This window comes from Sus scrofa, chromosome 2 (genome assembly GCF_054392235.1).
Source record: "Sus scrofa isolate SSC_HxYL_T2T_F1_AM1 chromosome 2, Sscrofa_HxYL_maternal_Yorkshire_Landrace_v2.0, whole genome shotgun sequence".
Taxonomy (NCBI): Eukaryota; Metazoa; Chordata; class Mammalia; order Artiodactyla; family Suidae; genus Sus; species Sus scrofa.
This window is the reverse complement of record NC_139384.1, coordinates 100,406,244-100,428,650: the sequence shown is the minus strand read 5'-3', so window position 1 is coordinate 100,428,650 and position 22,407 is coordinate 100,406,244. Positions and strand designations below refer to the sequence as shown.

At 37.4% G+C, this 22,407-nt stretch overlaps 1 long non-coding RNA gene across 4 annotated transcripts in view; it reads right to left on the bottom strand.

Annotated features, from left to right (window-relative positions):
- The window catches only part of LOC146405613 (uncharacterized), a 95,710-nt gene that overhangs the window by 67,253 nt on the left and 6,050 nt on the right, over positions 1-22,407 (bottom strand). For 3 of the 4 annotated variants that reach the window (XR_014838166.1, XR_014838165.1, XR_014838164.1), the window contains exon 2: positions 6,261-6,410. The exons of the other annotated variant lie outside the window; for it this stretch is intronic. This is a non-coding gene — a long non-coding RNA (uncharacterized LOC146405613). The remainder of the gene's footprint in view (positions 1-6,260; positions 6,411-22,407) is intronic. 4 annotated transcript variants of the gene reach the window in all.

Here is a 22,407-nt window from a genome sequence, read left to right as displayed (position 1 = left end):
TGTTTAGGTGGGAAAATGCTATACATCCCACTGTTCAGATACCTTTTTGAGCCAGCGTCACCTCAAATAACTTATGAGGCAGCTTTAGCAAGATGTCTGGATTTCTGGAAGATGGAAGGTAAGGAGTAATAAGGAAGGGACTAAGTCAACTGAAGAGTCCCTGAATTTAAACAGGTACAGGCCTCTAAGAACTTTTCTGGAAGTTGTTATTTGAACTATTTCTAATTGTGTAAAAATGGTTGTTAGTGGTAGTAACATCATGTGGATTCAGGACAAGAGTAACATAAACAAACAAAAGCCAACAGAATTCCTTTAGTTCCTCCTCAGCTCCTCCTGGTGAAATGAGATGACAGTGAAAGAGCGCAAATCCCAGGGAAGGGGCTGATGTCTGCACCCCAGCCCCACACAGCAGGGGTCATCAAGTGTTTGCTCCTAGACCGCAGTGTAGCCTGAAAAGTCAAGAACCCCTTTACATCAAAAGAGGTATAAAAAATTAAAGGAAATTCCAGTTTTGTTCCCTACACAAATTGTCTGGTTAGAAATACAGCATTGCTTTTTAGAAAGCTCTGAAGCCAAAAGACATTATCTGTCTCATTCCATTAGCAGAGTTTCCCTTGAAGTCTGTAGGGTCTGCTTGGCTATAGCTGCATTTCTCAGTGTACAGTGATCTCAAATTTCCCTCACATGATTGTGTCTTTGCATCATACAGCCTCTAATTCTTGATGGCTAATAGAAAGGAAACTCAGGTATCCACTTACATCACATGAAAAATTTTGCTTTTCCATGTGCTCACAGTATAATCTCAGTTATCATATATAATTAAAAAATTGGAATACATTTTATAGAGAATTCAATGTTCCTGATTTATGTAAATATTGTTTCAGAGAAAAATGGTTTAACAATTGAAGTCAAATGTATTCTCTAGATAGTCTTACTGGTGCTCACCATTTTGTCATCAAGTTAGTCACTATTCACACATGACTGAAGGGACATTACACATATTTAATGGTCTCATAACTGTTTTAACAGAACACATGTATTAATCATTGCAAGAATTTTTTTCATTTTGAGAACTCAGCATGCTTTTACAACAAGGAGTGACTAGCCAGATTTTCATATACTTCCTTTTTCTTTGAGAAGTATTTATGTAAACACAATTTCTAATTCAAGTGAAAAAAAAAAAACCACAGGAATCTGAACCATTGATAAAGAGAAATGAACACTTTCAAAAGTCTAAGCTACATATGCAAGTGTTAAATGAAAATCAAGCACCAGCAATTGTAAATCTGTCTAACCATAAAAATTCTTCAATACCCAAATTCAAAATTGAAATGATCAATCTAATGAGAAATTTATTCAAATAACTAAATCAAAACATAGTAGCCATATCTAATTTGTACCAAAGGTGAATTAATAATACCACTGCCGGTATTTCTAAGATATCTCCACAAAAATCAGGCAAACCAAATTCTCAATATTGAGACATCAGAGTTTAAAAGGCAACCCATTTAGCAAAAATACCTTTTGAAATAGGCAACACAAGAATCACAGGCTCTGCTCAAAAAATAGTAAGGATGCTGAGAGATTTCCAGTTGCAAAATTACGTGGTCCAATGAAAGTTCAGTTTAGAATGTAAAGCTTTCAAGGTCCAAGCATTTGCAGAATGTGTATGCTGCAAGTATCTCTAAAATGAGCCTCTTAAATCATCTCAGAGGGGAGGTGGTCTGGGATGAGTAGCAGCCTGGCAAGCTGACTCTGGTTACTTCACTTCCCAAATGATTTAAAACCTTGTTTGGTAAGGTGTTTACTACTGTGTTGTCAAGTCCTAGAAAGATTTGCATAATGTTTCTATGTAAGAGAGTTACTGAACTATGTATCTGCAACAATGAATAACTAATACCAACATTTTTTTCCTTCAAATAACCAAAAATATTACGTTGTTTTGCTCTGGCAGTCAGCACTTCAGAAAACTTGAAATGTAGATTGGAAAAGTCTATGTTCCTGATACCTTTGATCTTCATTTCAAATCTGTTTAAAATAAAATATCTTTCTGGTTCACTTGGAAGTATTATTTCTCATCAAATTTACCATGATATGAGCTCTTGCACTGGGCCCCAGAAATTGAGGTTCCCACATGTGCATTAAAGAGGCACTGGAAATATCTAAGCGGCACTAGAAATATCTAAGCCTAACCAACTGGAGTTTTGGAGCAAATTGTTTAATCACGTATCTTTTCCATTTGAGTTGCACAAATACATGTTCTTACTCCTATTAAGTAGAAAATCGGCATTTACCAAGATTAATGATTAATCACTAAATTGCCACAACAATTTCAGCTCAAATGTAAATGTATACAGTTAATCCCTAACCTATTGTGGTAGATTTTTTCCCGCTAAAACCCAAAATTTATGTAAAGGCTTTACATTATAGATGATTTTGTGGTGGATTTCAATCCTGCCAAAAAGAAGCTATGTGATTCCAACTGTTTTCACATGTAAATGCCAACAATTAAAACACTTCAAATCTATTTCTGACATTAAAAACCTGTACACAAATGTGGGGACTCAACCAAAAGAGTTGTGAAAAATACTTAAGTAATTTGGGTCTTGGAGAGAGTGAGTATATATGTGCACACAGCGATTTATTAACATATTTCAACTTTCAAACTCTTTTAGAGTAAGTGCTTTATTTCACAAACTGAATTGGTATTTTACTGTTTGATTAAAAGTTGAAAAATCAACATTAACATTTATGCCTAGAGTTCAAAATATTTCTTAGTTACTTGGCTATGAATTTTTACTTTCAGTGATTATGTTAAAAGTGTATTGAAAATTTTGACAATTATAAGAAATCAGATCTAAGAGGTTCATTATCAAAATGGCAGAGTAATAAGGATGTGAAGTTCACTCACCCCAATGAACACAACGAATACACATCTACATGCGGAACAGTTTTCACCAACACACAGGTCATTAGGCAGGAAGTGAAGAAAAGCTGTAAGGTTGGGAACTGTGCCACTGGGAGGGGACTCAGAGGAAAAGGGAGAATACGCAGGGGAACACCCCCCAGGGAGTCAATGGTTGGAGCCAAGAATGGCACCCCAACCCTGAGGTCCTACTTAGGGGAGCCAAGCCCCCTTGGCTGGTTGGAGGGCAGCTAGGCCTAAGAGAAGGGCTGTGGGAAGCCTGGACTATGTGTGAAGGAACACACAATATATTGTCTTGTCTCTGAGCCAGGACAGAGAGCTGTCTGCTCTAGCAGCTGCCAGGTTTCCTGTGACAACCTTGCCACACATGCCAGCCTCAACCATGTGCCAATCCAGTTTCACTCACTCCACACTGCAATGCAGCACAGGATCTGGAGCAGTCATGACTCGTGACCCAGTCCTGGGGTGGAGCCTGGGTGGGGTGGCATTGGCCCCTGTTCGTACTTAAACAAGCACATCAGAAGCCACTGAGATCTCTGATGGTGGCCACTCTACCACAGCTCACGCCCCAGTACACACCACGAGTCTGTGCAGGCCCCACCTGCCCTGTGGAGCAATTCCACGCAGGGCAAGGGCAGCAGAGGTTGAAGGCAGTGATCAGTTGTGAGGGACAAAGGGGACTTTCAACTGAAGCTGCATCTAAGCAGAGTGAGAGATTCAATCACTGCAGAGGCAGCAGACCAGAGGCAGCTTGGCTATTTGTCAGGGGAGGACATGTACTGAGAGTCTGCATGGGATCCACTTTCTTCAGCACTCTCCCACTCTGGGGAAGGGGTCACAGTGCAGAGGAAGGGGGAAAATATACATTTAGAGGGAACAGAACTAGCTTGGGCCCAACTCTCAAGGTTTTTGACAGCCCTCAGGACAGTGACAGCCACTGAGCAAAGGGCAAGTCCCATCTCACACTCAGCACCAGCTCTTACCACTGCATCTCCAGAACCATGACCTGCCAGCACACCCCGATGAAAGATGTGACTTGCATCCTTGTCAAATCCGGCTTACCGACTACTGGCATTGGGCACACTCAGTCTGCATAAAGATGCTCCCACATAGGAACACACCTTTAAGACCACAATAGGTAACTGTTTCACCTTAATTCATAGAGGCAGAGAAAGTTAAGCCAAGTGAGAAGACAGAGGAAGTGCTTCTCAATTAAAAGATCAAGAGAAAACCCTGGAAAAAAAAATGATGAAACAGAGATAAACGGTTTACCACATCAAGAATACAAAGCACTGGTAATAAAAAAAAAAACATTGAATTAGGAAAAAGAACAGATGTACACAGTGAACACTAACAAGGACCTAGAAAATGAAATACCTGATCAGAAATGCAATTCAATAGCCAAAATAAGCACAATAGAAGGACTAAATAGAAGACTGACATAGAAGAATGCACAAGTCATCTAAAAGAACAATTGAAATCACCAAATCAGAACAGCCAAGGAAAGAATTTTTAATGAAAACAATTTAAGAGATCTCAGGTAAAGCATTAAGTATACCAACATTCACGTAAGGGTCCCAGAAGAAGAGAGAAAAGGGGATCAAAAATGTATTTGAGGAAATTATGACTAAAAACTTCCCAAACCAAAAGAAGGAAATAGATATCCAGGTAGAGGAATGACAGAGGGTCCCAAAAACAATAGAAACTAACCCATGACAAGTTATGTCCATAACCAAAATGGCATAAGGTAAAGATAAAGAGAATTCTAAAGGCAGCAATAGAAAAAAAAAAAAAAAAAAGAGTCATAAGAAAGAGAATCCCATAAGCCCAACAGCTGATTTCTCTGAAGAACTTTTGCAGGCCAGAAGGGAATAGCATGATAAATTCAAATTTCTGAAAGGAGAAACCTGCAACCTAAGATACTATACCCAGCAAGATTATCATTTAATATAGAATGAGAGATAAGGAACTTCTCAGATAAGCAAAAGCTAAAAGAGTTCATCAATACTAAACCTAACCTACAAGAAATGCTCAAGGGTCTTCTCTAAGATGAAAAGAGGTAAGAATTTATGAGGAAAAAAATTCAACTAGGAATGGCAAATATATTTTAAGAATTAAGTATTAACCACTAAATCCAGTACAAAGATTAAGAGACAGAGGATCAAGATGGCAGATGAGTAAGATGTGGCACTCACCTTCTCCCACAAATACCTCAAGGAGATCCTGTTGAGTAGCATCAAGAACTATGTCTAGATACTTATATTACAACAGAACCAAGGGCAGGAAAAAAATATATACATGTAAGAGTAACTTGGTCCCCATGCTATACAACTGAAAAAAATTAAAATAATAAAAAATAAAATAAAAACTACATGTAGAACGATTCAAACAGAACATCTACTGAACACTGGCAGAAGATGTTAAGCCACCAAAAAGGACAAGAAACCCTCCAAATAACTGGATAGAACAAAAGAAAAAAAGAGAGAGAGGGAGGAAAGGAATCAGACAGGACTAGCACTTCTTAGGGGGAGCTGTTAAAGAGCAAAGAAACCCCACACCCTGGGAACCCACCTAACTGATGGGGACATCAGCCAAGACGGAGGGACCTCAAAATCGTGGAGAAAAGTGCAGCAGGTGAACAGAGGAGGGCAAATCAGAGAGAGCCCCACAGACCATTTGTACTACCACCCCCAGACACCATAGCCTGAGATGCTTGGGTGGGGGCTGGGTGCTGAGATTCAGGCTCTGGAGATCAATTCCAGGGAGAAGACTGGGGTTAGCTGTACGGAGACAGCCTGAGGAGCAAGGAAGTGGTGTGTCATGGGCTAGAGAGCTGAGCGCCACAGCTAAGAGAACCTGGGAGGAGGTCTGGGCCTACAGGAGAAGCAAGGCACCATTGCTGGGGAGGGTGAGAGAAGGAGGGGTGGACCTCCATAGGAATATCTTTCCCTGCATACAAGCAGACTCTCAGAGGGCAAATTGCCTCTGGTGCAGGCCATGGGTGATGAGGTGCCACTTGTGTGGGCTACAGGTGACAGGGCACCCCTTGTGCAGGCTAACAGCACTGGGGGGCTAAGCATGATGTGGCACCTCTTGTGTGATATACAGGTAGTAGGGGCAAACCACAGCAGTCATCTCAGACACCAGAGGTGACCATGGCCCACCAGCACTAGGGGTCTGTGAACAGGCACCATCTGCAGCCCCAGTCACTTCAGAGGTCAGCAAAGAAGAGGGCACTGCAATAGAGCACCACCCATTACTGCTCTCACTCCCCTGGGAATGCACCCCCCTGTTGCTGCCATTGCCAGATTCTCCAGGCACCACCTACACTTACCTGATCACTGTCACTTCCCAGGGCCCTGCAACTGGGAGCAGCCTGCACCACCTTCCCATGGGTCCTTGCCACTACCAAGGGTCCAGCAACCAGGCATGAGCTACTACTCCTGCCCATTGCCTCCATCTTCCTGGAAGCACACATGGCACCCTAGAAATAAAACATAAGCTCTCACAAAATACCCAGGGGTGCTCACACATATAAATAGCCCCCTAAGACTACAGTATTTGTTTTCCCTAAACCCACAGAATAAGAAATATGTAAGCAAAATGAAGAAGCTCAGGAACCATTCCCAGTTAAAAGACGAGGAGAATTCACCTGAAGGAACAAATAATGAAACAGACCTCTGCATTCGAACAGACACCAAGTTCAAAAAGGAGATACTGAAAATACTGAAGGAACTAAGAGTGAAAATGAAGGAATTAAGAGTGGATATGAACAGTAAAGCAGATTACTTTGGAAAGGAACTAGAAAATATACAGAGGAGCCAAGAAAAATTAGAAAATTTATTTGCCAAGATGTAAGCTAAGTCACTAAAGAGGAGAATGGATAATGCAGAGACACCAATTAGTGACTTGAAAGATAGAATAACTGAAATCACCCAGTTAGGACAGCAGAAATAAAACCAAGTGAAAAAACATGAAATTAAAGGGATTGGAAATATATTTGAAGAAAGTGTGGCTGAAAACTTCCAAATCTAAAGGAAATGGATATCAAGATACAGGAAGAACAGAGGGCCCCAAACAAGTTGAACTGCAACAGGCCCACATCAAGATATTATAATAAAAAATAATTGGAAAAAGTTAAAGATAAACAGAGGATTCTAAAGGCAGCAAGAGAAAAACAAATCATTAATTACAAGGGAACCCCCATAAGACTATTAGCTGATTTCTCTAGAGAAACACTACAGGCCAGAAGAGAGTGGAAAGATGTATTCAAAATTCTAAAATGGAAAAATTTGCAGCCTAGAATACTCAACACAGAGAGAATATCATTTAAAATACAAGGAGAAAAATATTTTCTCCAAACAAAAACTCAAAGAGCACAGTAATACTCAGCCCATTCTAAAAGAAATGCTCAAAGGGCTCCTCTAAGTAAAAAAGAAGTAAGAAGTAATAGGACTGAGGGAATCACAACTGGAAAGCAATCACTTCAATAAGCCAGTATACAGATCTCAAAGAAAAAAAAAATCTATTGTAAAAGCAGCAATAAACTCAAGAAACAGCAAAAGGACAAATATGAAGATGTTAAAAAAGGACTTCAAAAATCAAAAAATGTAAGGAAGCAAAGTAAGAAAATTAAACACTTTAAGAATGTGTTTGAACCTATATAACTATCAGGCTAAAGCAAGCAGTAAAGGAAGGGTTTAACATACTTGAAAAACAGGGCAACCACAGATCAAAACCAAATAATACATCTGCAGAAACTAAAAAGAAGAGAACACAAGCATAAGACAGAAGTAAATCATCTAACCAAAAAAAAAAAAAAAAGAGAGAGAAAACATAGAATCAACTGGAAAACATGGAATAAAAGGGCAATACATACATATTTATCAACAATTGCCTTAAATTTCAATGGACTGAATGCTCCAATTAAAAGACAGAGTGGCAGATTGGATAAAAAAGCAAGAGCCTACAATATGCTATTTACAAGAGACTCACCTTAGGGCAAAGGACACATATAAATTGAAAGGGAGGGGATGGAAAAAGCTATTTCATGCCAATGTACAAGACAGGAAAGCACGAGCTGAAATACTTCTATCAGACAAAATGTACTTTAAAAACAAAGGCCATGAAGAAAGAAAAGAAGGACACTATTTAGTGATAAAACAATCCTGTCAAGAAGAGGATATTACAATCATCAACATATATGCCCCTGATATAGGAGCACGCAGATATATACAACAAATACTAACAGACATAAAAGGAGAAATTGATGGGAATATAACAATTATAGGAGACGTTAACACCCCACTGACATCAATGGACAGATCCTCCAGACAGTATCAATAAGGCAACAGAGATCCTAAATGATACAATAGAAAAGTTAGATTGCATTGATATTTTAAAGATATTACATCTTAAAAAAATCAGAATACACATTCTTTTCCAAGTACCCATGGAATAGTCTCAAGGATTGACCACATACTGGGGCACAAAACTGACCTCAACCAATTTAAGAATATAGGCGTTATTTCAAGTATCTTCTCTGACAACGGCATGAAACTAGAAATAAAACACACAAAAAGAAATGAGAAAAAACTGACTACATGGATACTAAATAACATGCTACTAAAAAACCAGTCGGTCAATGAGGAAATCAAAAAGGAAATTAAAAAAATACAAGACAAATGATAATGAAAACACAACCATTCAAAATCTAAGGGATGTCACAGAAGCAGTGCTTAGAGGGAAGTTTATAGTGACACAGGCCTTCCTCTAGAGAAGAAAATCTCAAACTGACAATTCGCCCCACCACCAAAAAGAACTAGAAAAAGAAGAAAAAACAAAACTTAAAGTTAGCAGAAGGAAGGAAATCATAAAGATCAGAGAGGAAATTAGAAAAAAAAAATCGAGATTCAAAAAACAATTTAAAAAAAAAATCCATAAAACCGAGAGCTGGTCCTTTGAGTGGGTAAACAAAATTGACAAACCTCTGGTCAGACTCACCAAAAGAAAGACAGAAAGAACTCAAAATAACAAAGGAAAAAGGAGAAATCTCAAGGGATACTGCAGAAATACAAAAAACCTTAAGAAAATACTATGAACAATTATTCGACAGCCCATAAGAAATGGACTTTCTAGAGACTTACAACCTGCCAAAACTGAATCAAGAAGAATTAGATCAATTGAACATACTCATTGGAATTAGATCAATTGAACATACTCATCACTAGAAATGAAATGGAATATGTGAAAAAAAAACAAAACTCCCTACAAACAAAAATCCAGGACCAGATGACTTCACAGGTAAATTCTACCAAACGTACAAAGAAAAACTTATACCCATCCCTCTTAAACTTTTCCAAAAGGCTGAAGAAGAAGAAACACTCCCAAAGACATTCTATGAAGCCACCATCTCCCTAATACCAAAAACCAGACAAAAATCTACAAAAAAAGAAAATTATAGGCCAGTATCTCAGATGAATATAGATGCAAAAATTCTCAACAAAATTTTAGCCAACCGAATCCAACAAGTAAAAAAAGTCATGCACCACGACCAAGTGAGATTCACCTCAAGTTTACAAGGATGTTTCAACGCACAAATCAAGTCATACACCACATTAACAAACAAAAAAAAAGGAAAAATCCCATGATCATCTTGATTGATGCGGAAAAAGTATTTGACAAAATCCAACATCCATTCATGATTTAAAAAAAAAAAGTGGGTACAGAGGGAACAGACCTTAACATAAGCCATTTATGACAAACCCAGAGTAAACACAGTAACTCAATGGAGAAAAGCTTAAAATCTTTCAAGACAAGGATGCCCACTCTTACCAGTTATTTGACATAGTATTGGAAGTCCTAGCCACAGCAATCAAACAAAAGAAATAAAAGGTATCCAAACTAGAAGAAAAGAGGTAAAACTGTCACTGAATGCTGATGACATGATACTACATAGAAAACCCTAATGACTCCACAAAAACTATTCTAACTGATCAACGAATTCAGCAAAATAGCAGGATACAAAATTAACATTCAGAAATCAGTTGCATTTCTGTATTCTAACAATGAAATATTAGAAAAGGAATATAAAAATACAATACCTTTTAAAATCACACCCCAAAAAATTAAATACCTAGGAGTAAACCTGACCAAGGAGGTGGAAGACTTATATGTTGAGGACTAGAAAGCATTAATCAATAAAATTAAAGAGGATTCAAAGAAATGGAAAGATATACTATGTTCTTGGATTGGAAAAATTAGTATCATTGAAATGGCTATACTACCCAAAACAATCTACAGATTCAATGCAATCCCTATTAAATTACTCAAGACATTTTTCACAGAACTAGTACAAACAATCCAAAAATGTATATGGATCAATCAAAGAGCCATAATTGCCAAAGCAATCCTGAGGAAAAAAAAAAACCTAGCAGGAGGCCTAACTCCCAGACAAAGCTACAGTAATCAAGACAGTGTGGTACTGGTACCAAAACAAGTACCACCACCAATGGAATAGAATAGAGAATGAAGAAATAAACAAAGAAATAACCCTAGACACCTAGAGACAATTAATCTTCAACAACAACAAAATTGAAAAATGGGCAGAAGAGTTGAATAACATTTCTCCAAAGAAGATATACAGATGGCCAACATGCACATGAAAAAATCCTTAACATCACTAATTATTAGAGAAGTGCAAATCAAAACTACAATGAGGTACCACCTCACACAAGTCAGAATGCCCATCACTAATAAGTCCACAAATGACAAATGCTGGAGAGGGTGCGGAGAAAAGGGTACTTTCTTTCACTCTTGCTGGGAATGTAAATTGGTACAACCACTATGGGAAACAGTATGGAGGTACATCAGAAAACTAATTATAGAACTACCATATGACCCAGAAATTCCACACTTAGGCATATATTCAGACCAAAATTTCACTGAAAAAATACAGGCACCTGTATGTTCATTGCAGCAATATTCCAAATAGCCAAGACATGGAAACTACCTAAATGTCCATTGATAGATAAATGGATTAAAAAGATGTGGTATATATACACAATGGAATACTACTCAACCATAAGCAAGAACAAAATAATGCCCTTTGCAGCAACAAGAATGGACTAGAGACTCTTGTACTGGGTGAAGTAAATCAGAAAGAGAAAGACAAATTACCATATGATATCACATATCTGGAATCTAATATACAGCACAAATGAACATTTATACATAAAAAAAACAAACTCCTGGACTTGGAGAACAGACTTGTGATTGCCAAGGGGGAGGGAGTTTGGGGTTAGCAGATGCAAACTATTACATTAAATTGGATAAGCAATGAGGTCCTACTGTATAGCACAGGGAACTATATCCAGTCTTTTTGGATAGACCATGATGGAAAATAATGTAAGAAAAGGAATATATACATATATATATACTCACACACACATATATTAAACTAGGTCACTTTTCTGTATAGCAGAAATTGGCACTACATTGCAAATCAATTGTACTTCAATTTTTTTAAATGGCATTAAGTACATACCTATCAGTAATTATTTTAAGTACCAGTGGACTAAGGCTTCAATCGAAAGACATAACATGGCTAATTAGATTATTTTTAAAATGACCCTTGTATATGTTGCCTGCAAGAGACTCACTTCAGAGCTAAACACACACACAGATTGAAAGTGTGAAAATGGCAAAGATTTGATATGAACAGAAGAAAAAAAGCAGAGCAACACTCCTATATCAGATTAATTAGACTTTTAAAAAAAGGCTATAATGAAAGATAAAGAAGGGCATTATAGGAGTTCCCACTGTGGCACAGTAGATAAAGGATCTGGCATTGTTCCTGCAGTGGCATAGTTTTGATCCCTGGCTTGGTGTAATGGGTTAAAGATTCAACGTTGCCACAGTGAATCATCCTGAAAGTTTTAAACTGAATGACCTCAAAATTTTTAATAAAGAATATTATTTACCTAAAATGTGCTAGTAGCATCTTTCCCAGCCATAAAGCAATCAACTTTTCAGTAATTTTAATTTTGACATTTGAATAAATGGAAACTATTTTAAGGGTATGTATCCCATCATTTAGAATTAGTACCTTAAAAATAGCAGCTCTTCAATGGAATTAATAGTGATATAAAATGTTTGATATAGGCAGTACTTTTATAGAATAAGATATACTGGAAATCATTCCATGTAATGTTTTAAAATAAAAGGTCAATTATGGTTTAAAAAAAGAGAGAGAAGGGAGGAATTATATAATGATAAAGGGGTCAATACATGAAGAGGATAGAACACTCATTAACATATATGCACCACATACAGGAGCACCTAAATATACAAAATATTAATAGACACAAAGGGAGAGAATTTGACAAAAATAGAGTAATAGTAGAGGATTTTAAAACTCCACTTGGAGTTCCTGTCATAGGCCAGTGGTTAACAAATATGATTAGGAACCATGAGGTTGCGTGTTCGATCCCTGGCCTTGCTCAGTGGGTTGAGGATCTGGCATTGCTGTGAGCTGTGCTGTAGATTACAGATGAGGCTCAGATCCTGCATTGCTGTGGCTGTGGTGTAGGCTGGCATCTACAGCTCCAATTAGACCCCTAGCCTGGGAACCTCCATATGCCACTGGAGTGGCCCTAGAAAAGGCACAAAGACAAAATAAATAAATAAATAGTAAAACTCCACTTATGTCAATGGACAGATCTTCCAGATATAAAAATCAAAAAGGTAACAGTGCTATTAAATGATAGACAAGTTGGACTTAAAATCTACAGGACATTCAATCCAAAAACAGCAGAATACACATTCTTTTCAAGTGCACATAGAACATTCTCAGGATAGGTAACATGCTAGGCTACAAAACAAGTCTCAATAAATTTAAGAGGATAGAAATTATTTCAAGCATTTTTTCCAACCACAATGTCAACCAAGTAGAAATCAACCATCTCAAGAAAAAGGGAAAAGAACAAACATGTAGACTCTAAACACCATAGTACTAAAATTCCAATGGCTAAATGAAGAAATCAAATAGGCAATCAGAAAATACCTCAAGAAAAATGAAAAAGCAAAGACAACACTCCAAAATCTATGAGATATGACAGAAGCATTTCTAGTAAGGAAGGCTATAGTAATACAGAACTTCCTCAAGGAATAAGAAAAATCTCAAACAACATCAACTACCTACTATAGAAATTAGGAAAAAAAAAAAAAAAACAAAACAAAGCCCAAAGTCAGCAGAAGGAAGGAAATAACAAAGATCAAGAAGAAATAATAAAATTAGCTATTTTGAAAATAGGAAGGACCTAGGAATAAACATGACCAAGGTAGAAGACTTCTATTTTCAGAACTATAAAACTGTAATAAAGGAATTTAGAGAGGATTCAAAGAAATGGAAAGATATCCCAGGCTCTTGTATTAGAAGAATCAATACTGCTAATATTTGGCCCTACTATCCAAAGCAAACTACAGATTTAATACAATCCCTATTAAATTACCCATGACATTTTCCACAGAACTAGAACGAATAATACAACAATTTATACGGAATCAGAAAACGCCCAGAATTTGCCACAGCAAACCTGAGGCAGTGGGGAGGAAGCAGGAAGCATAACCCTCCCAAACTTCAGACAATATTACAAAGCTATAGTAATCAAAACAGTGTAGAACTGGTATAAAAACAGATATACAGATCCACAGAACAGAATAGAGAGACAAGAAAAAAATCCAAACACCTATGGTCAATTATTTCTGACAAAGAAGGCAAAAATATAAACTTGGGGAAAAGAAAGTCTCTTCAGCAAGTGGTGCTGGGAACAACGAACAGCTGCATATAAATCAGTGAAATTAGAACACATCCTCACATCATGCACAAAAAGAAATTCAAAATGGCTTAAAGACTTAAACATAAGACATTACACCATAAAAATCCTAGAAGAGAACATAAGAAAAACATTCTCTGATATAAATCATACGTATATTTTATTAGGTCAGTCTTTCAAGCAATAGAAATAACAACAAAAATAAACCATTGGGACCTAATGCAACTTACAAGTTTTTGCACAACAAAGGAAACCATAAACAAAACAAAAAGACAACCTACCGAATGGAGGAAATACGTGCAAACAGTACAACTGACAAGTGCTTAATCTCCAAAATACATAAACAACACATATAATTCAACAACAACTACCCCAATCGAAAAACAGGCAGAAGACCTAAATAGACATTTCTCCAAACAAGAGATACAGATGGCAACAGGCACATGAAAAAATGCTCACCATCACTAATTATTAGAGAAATGAAGGTCTACAAATAACCAATGCTGGAGAGGGTGTGGAGAAAAGGAACTCTCTTACACTGTTGGTGGGAATGTAAATTGGTACAACCACTATGGGAAACAGTATGGAGGGTCCTCAGAAAACTAAATATAAAATTACCATAGGATCTGGCAATCCCACTCCTGGGCGTATATCCAGACAAAATTCTAATTCAAAATGATAAAGGCACCCCTATGTTTATAGCAGCTCTATTCACAATAGCCAAGACATAGAAGCAACATAAATGTCCATTGACAGATGAATGGATTAAGATGTGATAATATACACAATGGAATACTATTTAGCCATTAAAAAAAATAAAGCCATTTGCGACAGCATGAATCCAACTAGAGATTCTCATACTAAACCAAATAATTCAGAAAGAAAAAGACAAATACCATAGCATATAATTTACATCTGGAATCTAAAATGCAAAAAAAATGAACCTATATACAAAACAGAAACAGACTTATGGTTGCCAAGGTGAAAGAGGGAGGGAGGGAAACAGACTCGGAGTGTGGGGTTAGTAGATACAAACTACCACATTTCAAATGGAATAAATAATGAGGTCCTACTGTATTGCACAGGGGACTATATCCAATCTTTTGGGATAGATCATTATGGAAGATAATATAAGAAAATGAATACACACACACACACACACATATATGACTGGGTCACTTTGCTGTACAGTAGAACTTGGCATAACATTGTAAATAAATTCTACTATAATAAAGAATGACAGGGAGTTCCCATCGTGGCGCAGTGGTTAATGAATCCGACTAGGAACCATGAGGTTGGGGGTTCAGTCCCTGCCCTTGCTCAGTGGGTTAACGGTCCGGCGTTGCCATGAGCTGTGGTGTAGGTTGCAGACGCGGCTCGGATTCCGCGTTGCTGTGGCTCTGGCGTAGGCCAGTGGCTACCGCTCGGATTCAGTCCTTAGCCTGGGAACCTCCATATGCCGCGGGAGCGGCCCAAGAAATAGCAGCAACAACAACAACAACAACAACAACAACAAAGACAAAAAAAAAAAAAAAAAAAAAAAGAATGACAAAGAGCAAAGATGAATGAAATCAAGAAATTTTTTTTGAAAAGATAAACAAAATTGCTAAAACTTTAGCCAGGCTTACCAAGAAGAGAAGAGAAAGGATGCAAATAAAACAAAGTAAGACATGAAAGAGGAGAACAGAAAGCAATAGATACCACAGAGATACCAAAAAAAAACTTAAGAAAATATGATGAACAGTTATATGCCAATAAATTGAACAAACTGGAGGAAATGGACAAATTACTAGAAACATGCAAGTTACCAAGACTGAATCAAGAAGAAAACAGACAACTTGCACAGACCAATCACTAGTAGTGAAAACAAAAATAGTACTCTCCCCCGCCCAAAACTCCCAACAAACAAAAGTCCAGGATCAGATGGCTTCATGGGTAAATTCTACATACAATTACAGAAAAGTTAACACCCATTCTTCCCCATCTATTCCAGAAAAACTGTAGAGGAAGGAACGCTTCCAAACTCATTTCACAACTCCAAGATTATCCTGAAACCAAAAATGAAGAAAGCATACAAAAAAGAAAATTACAGACCAATATCACTGAAGAACATAGATACAAAAATCCTCAACAAAATATTAGCAAACTGAATCCAACACTACATCAAAACAATCCTGCACTGTGATCAACTGAGATTTTTCCCAGGGATGCAAGGATTTTTCAGTATCTGTAAAAATGATCATTGTGATATACCATGTTAACAAATTAAATAATAAAAAACCATATGATCATCTCTACAGATGCAGAAAAATCTTTTGACAAAATTCAACATCCATTTAGGGTTAAAAAAAAAACTCTTCAGAAAGTAGGTGTAAGCAGAACATAACATAATAAAGGCCTTATATGACAAACCCACAGTAAGGTTATGAAAAACATATATCTAAGATCAAGAACAAGACAAGGATGTCCAATCTCCATCACTTTTATTCAAAATAGTTTTGAAAGCCTTAGACACAGCAATCAGAAGAGAAAAAAAAAATAAAAGGAACCCACATTAGCCAGAAATAAGTAAAAGATGCAAAACCAATTTGCACGGTTGGTTCCTCTGTCTTTCTTTGGAAGAATTCCATTTATTTAAACAATATGAGACCAACACTCCTTTTCCTGCAGTGAAAGTTTGACAGCTTCTGCCTGCATCACAAAAACTCTTATTTCTCAAGCCATGTTTAAGGCAAAGACGTTGAATTAAGATGGGAATGGAAATTTCGAGGAGACTTACAACCATTTTCCTTTCACAATATAAAAGTTCATAGAAAATACTCTTACAAGTCAAGGAAGAAATTAGTTCTCCGATCACACATTATCTTGATCAAGTGAAATCTAACTTATTCAATAAGAAAATTATATAATTTTTATTAGTAGAATTGCAGCTAATCCTATGTATCTTTTTTCTCTAATCTGGGAGCCCTGTTCTAATACTTATAACTAGTCCTTGTAGTTAAGATATAATATAGAGTTATTGAAAAGTTAATGTACCTTCATAAATAGTTATTAGTTTAAAAGCATTAATGTGGCTCTTGAAACCACTACTTAAATTCCTCAAGGAGTAACTTTGGCCCTGGTAAGACAAGTCCAATCTTTTTAGGAATATTTTTAAGCTATAAAGAGACTCCAAGAAAACACAGTTAGCTAAAAGCCAAGCGGTTACAGATCTTAAACTACTGTGGCCAATGGTTATGGCACCTCACTATTCCCATAACCCTTCCTGTAATGAATGATTACATCTGATCAAAAAATTTCCATTAAGTGAGCTTTCAAGATATTGTTAGCTTTGGGGCTAACTACACTCCTCATCTCTACCACAAGACCCATTATTTACATTCAAGCCAGTTAACAGTAATCTTTCTCAATCTCCTCTTACTTGTATCCCTCCCCATGGTCCCTGGAGTCCTATTACAAGAGCAATGTTAATAAACGCATACCACTGAATCAGCAGCAGGTGGATCCTTAGTCAATACAGCACAAGTCAATAGTTACTTAGAAGGAAGCCCACTACCTGCCTCCCTTGTACCAGTCCCCTCATCTGTCACTTCCCATAGAGACCCTCAAAACTTCTAGCCGATTTAAGTTTTACCTCAGCTTCTACAGTTTGAATCAGGTATGTTTTTGGCTTTTGTTTTCCAGCTTTTTTCCTTTTACTTATCTATCTGGATGTTAGCAGGTTTTAAGAAACAAAGTGTACAGTGACTGGTAGAAAATGATAGCTCAACAATGAGCTGGAATTTATTGAACATGATTACTGGTCTCTACTGACAAATGTTAAGCATGTCATATTAGGTAGGCATACTATCCTTGAAGATCCTGAGTTCCCTGTTTTTTTCTGACTGTAGATCATAAGGCCGAGATAAACATCTGTTATCTTTTTTTTTTTTTTTTGGTCTTTTTGCCTTTTCTAGGGCATATGGAGGTTCCCAGTCTAGGGGTTTAATCAGAGCTGTAGCCACCGGCCTATGCCAGAGCCACAACAACGCAGGATCCAAGCCGCGTCTGTGACCTACACCACAGCTCACAGCAATGCCAGATCCTTAACCCACTGAGCAAAGTCAGGGATCGAACCCACAACCTCATGCTTCCTAGTCAGATTCGCTAACCACTGAGCCATGACAGCAACTCCGATCTATTGTTATCTTATATTATTAGTTTTGATAGAGTATTACAAGTAAGTAGTTTTCTTCCCAAAGTTTTGAAACAATGAGGGAAAGGAGAGGAGGGCAAGAACATGCCCCTTCCTCTTTAATGACTGATCTTTTACATGAATGAAGTATGAGCTGATTGCTTTATAACAAGCCACCTCCACTCTTTAATCAACAGTTCCTCTCGCATCCAAAAGAATAAAATAACTAGGAATACACCTACCTGAAGAGACAAAAGACCTGTACTCTGAAAACTGTAAGACACTGATGAAAGAAATCAAAGATCACACAAATAGATGGAAAGATATACCATGCTCGTGGATTGGAAGAGTTAATATTATCAAAATGACAATACTACCTAAGGCAATATACAGATTCAATGCAATCCCTATCAAATTACCAAGGACATTTTTCACAGAACTCGAACAAAATATTTTAAAGTTTCTTTGGAAACACAAAGACCCAGGATAGCCAAAGACATCCTGAAAAAGAAAAATGGAGCTGGAGGAATCAGGCACCTGGCTGCAGACTATACTACAAAGCAACAATCATTAAAACCCATATGGTACTGGCACAAAGACAGACACATAGATCAGTGGAACAGGATAGAAAGCCAAGAATTAAATCCACGCACCTACAGCCAACTAATCTATGACACAGGAGGCAAGAATATACAATGGAGAAAGGACAGCTTGTTCAATAAGTGGTGCTGGGAAAACTGGACAGCCACATGGAAAAGAATGAAATCAGAACACTCCCTAACACCATACACAAAAATAAACTCCAAATGGACTAAAGACCCAGATAGAAGACCAGACACTATAAAACTCTTAGAGGAAAACATAGGCCAAACACTCTCTGACATAAACGACAGCAACATCTTCCCAGATCCACCTCTTAGAGTACTGCCAATAAATACAGAAATAAACAAATGGGATCTAATCAAACTTCAAAGTTTATGCACAGCAAAGGAAACCCTAAACAAAACAAAAAGACAACCCACAGAATGGGAGAAATCTTTGCAAGTGAATCCACTGACAAAGGATTAATCTCCAAAATTTTTAAACACCTTCTGCAGCTCCATGCCAAAAAAACAAACAACCCCATCCAAAAATGGGCAGAAGAGCTAAACAGACAGTTCTCCAAAGAAGACATACAGATGGCCAAAAAACACATGAAAACATGTTCAACATCACTCTTCATTAAAGAAATGTAAATCAAAACCACTCTGAGGTACCACCTTACACCAGCCAGAATAGCCATCATCCAAAAGTCTACAAACAATAAGTGCTGGAGAGGGTGTGGAGAAAAAGGAACCCTAGTACACTGTTGGGGGGGGGGATTGTCAGTTGGTGCAACCACTGTGGAAAACAGTATGGAGATTCCTCAGAACACTCAAAATAGAACTCCCATTTGATCCAGCAATCCCACTCCTGGGCATCTATCCAGAGAAAACCATGACTCGCAAAGACACATGTACTCCGATGTTCATTGCAGCACTATTTGCAATAGCCAAGACATGGAAACAACCTAAATGTCCATCGACAGAGGATTGGATCAAGAAGATGTAGTACACATACACAATCGAGGATTACTCTGCCATTAAAAGGAAGGAAACACCAGCATTTTTAGCAACATGGATGGACCTAGAAATTATTATACTAAGCGAAGTCAGCCATACCATGAGACACCAACATCGAATGCTTTCACTGACATGTGGAATCTGAAAAAAGGACAGACTGAACTTCTTTGTAGAACAAATGCTGACTCACAGATATTGAAAAACTTATGGTCTTTGGGGGAGACAGTTTGGGGGGTGGGGGGATGTGCTTGGGCTGTGGGATGGAAATCCTGTGAAATTGGATTATGATCATTATACAACTACAGATGTGATAAATTCATTTGAGTAATAAAAAACTAAAAAAAAAAAAAAACAGTTCCTCAATGTGGTTTATAAACTTCTCTAGGCTTCTAAGACTGCTAAAACTCTGTAAATAGGTAGTTAAAATATTTTAGATGCATGCTCATTTTATCTATGGATTTCTTCTGTAACCTAATTCATCAAAATGCAAATGCACTTTTTTTTATCCACAGTCATTCAATTATGTCAACATCTCATGTGAGGGGAGGGGGACACTGTTGGTGGGAGGGCAACATATCCAGCTAAAACTGATTAGTTACATGGCTTTCAAAAAATTAAAATACTAAGCATTCTTTAAGGAAAATAATTAAACCATAGTCCAACATATTTCTGAAACCTGAGTATTTAATCATTATTTACAGTAATTAACTAGTTGCATCCCTGAGATACGACTTCCTCCCTCATGGGTAGGCAAGGGAAATTAACTAGTAAGTATGACTCAAATGCTGTGCTTTTGCTGTGCTTTTACTGTGTCCCAATGACTCACGTGTCTATTCAAAAGCTGAAATTAAATGAGGAGGGATGGGAGCAAACTGCACCTCTGGCCAGCTTGACAGATGCAGCTGCTGGGCAGCAGAATGAGCACATACTTTTCTCCAGACTAAGCTCCCTCTCCCCAAGCCTGAGGTCTCATAAAGTCCTCCCCAAACCTCAGCAATAGTGTTTTGCCAGTGGGTGATTTGCATCAAAGAGCAGCAAAATTCTTAATTTTAAAGCCTACGTGTTTTGTTTTAAATCATTTTATTGAAGTACAATTTACATGTAAAAATCTGTACTAATATATATATATGTTAATAAGTTTAGAAATGAATATATACCCATAAACTATGAAGGCCATAGACATATCCATCACCTCCCATCCCACTTGCTGCACATGTGTGTGTTAAGACCACTGTTAGCTGTGGCACTCTGCTTGCTAACAGAGCTCCACAACTTATCTTACATAATTGAAACTTGCTACGCTTAGAACATCACCTTATCATTTCCTCTTTCCCCAACTCCTGGCAATCACTATGTTCCTTTGAGCTAGATGATTTTAGATTCCACATGTTGGTGAGATCATACAGTATTATTCATTTCTGTGTCTGGCTTATTTCAAATGGCATAATGTCCAGTAGGTTCATCCATGTTGTTGGAAATGGCAGGATTTTCCTCTTGCTAAGGCTGAAGGACATTCCATTGTACATATATATATATATATATATATATATATATATATATATATATACACACTGCATTTCTTTATTCATCTGCAAGTGCCCATATAGGTCATTTCCATATCCTGAGTATTTTAAATAATTCTGCGATGAACATGAGAACACAGGTATATCTTTAAGATCCTAATTTCAATCCCTTTGGATAAATACCCCTAAGTGGGATTGCCAGATGATATAGTCATTCTATTTTTTAAAATGATTTTTATTTTTCCCATTAGAGTTGGTTTACACTGTTCTGTCAATTTTCTACCATACAGCAAGGTGACCCAGTCACACATACATGTATACATTCTTTTTCTCACATTATCCTCCAACACCAGTAACTAGATATAGTTCCCAGTGCTATATAGCAGGATCTCATTGCTTATCCATTCCAAATGCAATAGTTTGCATCTATCACCCCCAAATTCTGGACTTCCCATGTGGCTCACAACCCCAAATTCCCAGTCCACCTCACTCCCTCCCCCTCGGAAACGACAAGTCTGTTCTCCAAGTCCATGAGTTTCTTTTCTGTGGAAAGGTTCATTTGTGCTGTATATTAGATTCCATATATAAGTGATATGATACAGTATTTGTCTTTCTCTTTCTGACTTACTTCACCCAGTGTAAGAGTCTCTAGTTCCATCCATGTTGCTACAAGTGGCATTATTTTTTCTTTATGGCTGAATAGTATTCCATTGTGTGTGTATATATATACACACACACACATATATATATATATATACATATATGTATATCACATCTTCTTAATCCAATCATCTGTCAATGAACATTTAGGTTGTTTCCTTGTCTTGGCTATTGTGAATAGTGCTGCAACAAACATACGGGTGCATGTGTCTTTTTCAAGCAAAGTCTTATCTGGATATATGCCCAAGAGTGGGATTGCTGAGTCATATGGTAGTTCTATGTATAGATGTTTAAGGTACCTCCATGCTGTTCTCCACATTGGTTGTACCAGCTTACATTCCCACCAACAGTGCAGGAGGGTTCCCTTTCCTCCATACTCCCTTAAGCATTTGTTATTAGTGGACTTATTAATAATAGCCATTCAACTGGTGTGAGGTGGTACCTCATTGTAGTTCTGATTTGCTTCTCTCTAATAATCAGTGATACTGAGCATTATTTCAGGTGCTTGTTGGCCATGTGTATATCTTCTCTGGAGAAATGTCTATTCAGGTCTTTTGCTCATTTTTCACTTGGGTTGTTGGCTTTTTTGCTAACACAAAACAGGTCAGGTTTTCTTTGAGCCTCAGCTTGCTCAGCTCTAAAATAAGAACATTGGTTTGAAAAAGCTCTAAGCACTAAACTTCAAGAA